The sequence below is a fragment of the Rhamphochromis sp. 'chilingali' genome (genome assembly GCF_963969265.1).
Source record: "Rhamphochromis sp. 'chilingali' genome assembly, chromosome: 5".
Taxonomy (NCBI): domain Eukaryota; kingdom Metazoa; phylum Chordata; class Actinopteri; order Cichliformes; family Cichlidae; genus Rhamphochromis; species Rhamphochromis sp. 'chilingali'.
The window spans coordinates 39,137,238-39,141,251 of NC_137932.1; the positions used below are offsets into that span (position 1 = coordinate 39,137,238).

The 4,014-nt window shown below is 36.6% G+C and overlaps 1 long non-coding RNA gene across 2 annotated transcripts; it reads right to left on the minus strand.

Moving 5' to 3' along the window:
* Positions 1-324: 324 nt before the first annotated feature.
* Positions 325-3,586, minus strand: LOC308396892. Of its 2 annotated transcripts, XR_013971643.1 has the most exons (5): positions 3,548-3,586; positions 2,811-3,426; positions 2,301-2,453; positions 1,844-1,929; positions 325-1,237 (listed from the first exon to the last, which is right to left on the minus strand). It is a non-coding gene; the product is annotated as an uncharacterized lncRNA (long non-coding RNA). The 2 variants fall into 2 exon arrangements; XR_013971644.1 differs by lacking the exon at positions 3,548-3,586 and having other exon boundaries at positions 327-1,237; positions 2,811-3,540.
* Between the last annotated feature and the right edge of the window lie 428 nt (positions 3,587-4,014).

A 4,014-nucleotide genomic window follows, 5' to 3' on the forward strand; every position in this document is an offset into this window, starting at 1 on the left:
ACTTAAATACTACATGTTATCTTCAAATTACATTTTGCTATTATATTCTAGTATCAAATACACAATTTTCAAATGGAGGCCTTATAACAGATTGTATTGTTCTCTTCCAAGATGGTTGCTGGCATCCACCAGTAACCTTTCAAAACAACATGTCTAATTTCACTGCAGTAGGTAAAGAATTAAACTGACATTACTCCTCTACTGAATCTATATAAATCAACAGTTAAATAATGTCAGTTCTTCCGTGTTCTCTGGAATCAATCGCAGCAAAGAAATTAGACTGTTTCTTTTGAAAAATGTTGGGAAAGAACAATACAAAACATTCTATTTAAGGCCTCTGACGTCAAGATTCAGTTAAACAACAATTATAACTAAACAATTTGAGGTAATGTTAGTTTCCATTAACATTAAATTAGGTTACTGAATTGGCAAACACCTTCCTATTAACACTACCCATTTTACCCCAATAACTAAAGAAATTAGCACTTGCAGGTCAAAACCTTTATTCAAGAGACGCAAAAATAACATTGATACAGTGACTGTCAAAAAATACAGCACTGATCATACTGTGACATCTTGGTTCAAAACAGCACACTTAGAAATATTCAACGTTCTTTACTTCAACTGAATGAAACTGAAAATACCATTTCACACGACCCATATGGGATATTTAGACTGTATAACTGTTCACGCTACATCTCTTCACTAGTAAAAGAAAGAAAAAATACAAAGAGAAATTTAAAAATGCTGCCAAAAAGACAAACAGAACTTGTACAGAGCAAAAGGAAAAACAAACAACAACAAAAAACAGCTCGTCCTCATGGCAGTTGCAGAGTATATAAAAATGAACCCTGCGATCCGTTCCTGGAATTGAGCTTCAAAAATGCAGCAGAACAAGTGTGAGATTTAAATGTCCTCTCACCTAGAGCTGGTCACCTCACATACATAACAGTGAGCTTCGTTGCAGGAGCAGTTTTGTCTTAGTTGTGAGCTTTTCTTGAGAGCTGAGTTGCATCCAACTCCATTACCACCCTTTGAATCACCTCAAAAGTGTAGCAGAGTTGTGATGGGTAACTCATGTTGAAGGAATAAAAAAGGTCCAAACAGCATGGCTACTGCAAAGGTCACGTTATCCAGATCTTGAAGAACAACATCAGAAAAGTCATTGCCTGGCGCATCTCTGGAGACAGATGTTCATTGTGGTTTTCTCAATCTGTGCAGTGGCCTCAGGCAAGTCCTGGTTAAACACAAAACATTTCTTTAAGATTCCTTTTTAAGCTCATCTCTTTTGAATCTACCAGTTCTAATGTTAGAGTAATTTAAACCAATGCAAGCAACATAGTAAATAGCTATAGCCAAAGAGTGGCCTGCCATGCTGCCATTCATGGTCTAACAGAGTTTCTAAGAGAGGGTGAAAAACATAATAATTTCAAATGCTTTACATTAGTTTTTGTTAGAAAGACACCGGCCCATCAGAAATCCAGGTTATGTCACTCAGAAGATGTTAGAATTTAGACTTTCAGCCCCACAATTTGGTTAGCTGTTGGTCAGTTGGTCTTTTTTTTTTTTTTTTTTCAAACAAAAGCTAATGTAAATACTGGTGGGATTTTCCTTTGTTCATTAGAATGACAAATTTAAAGTTTTTTTCACACTGATGTGACCCCTAATACAGGGGTGGGGGTGGGGCCTCAAGGGCCGGCGGCCGAGTTCACTACCAGGCCTCATGTGAACTTCAAATTATTAAAGAGGACTACTGGTCCTAACCAGTCCAATGAGGATCAAGTGGATAACTAAATGCATTTTTAAATGTTGCAAATCCACAATCTACTCATAAAACACTCACCATGAACTCCTGCACCAAGATGTTGCAATTGTCTTTCACACAGATGCGGAGCACTTTGATGAGGGACTTCAAGCATTAATGTCATCCTTGAGTATTATAACAAAGAAAACAAAGATTTGTGAACTTTTCAGTAGCACAGAAGAAAATGATCCCAGACAAAAACTCTTGACTTTTTAAACCAGTCAACATGCAACACCAGCATCTACAAAGCAATATCAAAAGTTCCTGTTTGACATCAACTTTATGGATATATAGTTTCCAGAACATTTATTTTTAAAAAAAGATAATTTTTTCTCAGTGGGCCAGTAAATGCATGACGAAAATTATGGCATCCTTTTAGTGGAATCATTACTCACAGGTAATAGTTGACTGTTTCAATGGATGTAGCATAAAAATCTTTTACTGACCTAATGCAATACATATACACTTTGTAGTTAAAGAATTTTAAAGTTCTTACTGTCATAATGGCAGCTACATCCTTTAGCTTTGTGCCCTGTTCCCCCGATCACTTTGCAAACACTTTCAGCAGACTGTCAGAGAGAAACTCAGCTCCGTCAGAAACCTTGACTGTAAAGGCATGGTTGGGATGCACTGGAATGCTGCATTTTATCTGAAATGACATAAAATTATTTTGAAATAACAGCAGGCACTGTGCTTGGTTAATCAGTAATGTTTTGTTGAATAAAAACTGTGTTTCCAGATCTTATGGGATTAAAAATATCCAAAGATGTTTGTTTCTGATTTGCAACCCAACAACCCACAAGTTACAACCTCATTTCAGTTCAAGTGTGCATTAATGCGAGTCCAGTAATCACCTTTCTGGCAATACATACAGGTATAAGTTAAACCTATGGCAGATTTTGGATTTCTCAGTTGTATTAATAGGGTGAGTATGCATGCACCTAATAATTATAAAAAACCTATTATAATTAAGTTACAGAAACGAAAATAGAATATACTTTCTTACCATAACACCTTGAACCCACAATCCATCAGCTGACTCCTGGTGAAATGCAGAATAGAGGTCGTCTCTCAATGTGCAGCAAAAAAAACAAAAACAAAAACAAAAGGACAGCAGGTGAGGGCAGGAGGGGTAGGGATGTAAGCTAGCATAATGCCGCTGATGATATTAGCTAAAGCTGTTCAATGTCCAAAATCTCACTAACACCACGGTGCAGTAAATACACAATGTAACTGAAGAGTCAGTTGGCAAATCTATTCACACAGAAAACCAAATTATGTTATGAGTGCCTCGTAATTAGGTTTAATGTGATATTACGGCTCTTGTGCCAAAGACAAATTCAAATGAAAAAGCGCCAATTCTTTGACAACAGATAAAACAGCAAATAAGCTAACGGCTCTTTTTTAGCATGTTACATGGCGACACTCTAGACGTTTAACTACATTTGGCTGAAATATGGTAAATATTAATTCAAAAAATCAAGACATACCAAAAACGTAGAGTTGGCTGCTCGACTTGACTGAGATGGATGCCTTTTTTAAACCACGATCCAAAGCCCGCGAGATGAAATCACGCGTGGTTTCACGAGATTTAACGTTGCTATCTTATTGACTTACTTCACCTGAACATGATATGAACAATTTAATACACCCTTTCTGCATATCATGTAGTTTTTACACTATATAGTTACATTTAACTTTAAAACATGAGGCAATTGTGTTAAATACATGCAAGATGCTTACATAAATCCAAGAGATGGCCAGTCCCTTTTTTTCAGTGCAAGTTGTTATTGATTTATATCGATCCTTCCAAATAAAGGGACAAGCTGGCCCAAATCATGCAGGCAAAATCACCTTTGCAGCATTGAAGAGCCACCAGATCCTCTATGGGTCAAGGGTTAACATTTTTCCTTTAATTTGTCACATGTGTTTCTCTTTTTTAATAAAAAAAAAAAAAAGTACTTTCCAACATGATTTGGTTTAAAAATGTTAGGCGCCGCTCTCTCCATAAAACATTTAACACACTCATGCTGTGGTGGCGATTTCATTTGGAGTAACGTTCATATTTATTTTCTCAGTTGCCCTCGCCAAGCTCAAATTCCGAAAAGGATTTTCTCTCATTTGTTTCTTCTCTTTTTTCCCTGGTATTATTTTTCGTTCTTTTTGTCTCTCTCGCTGCCTCCAAAACCCCAGTCGCATGCAGACTGGGT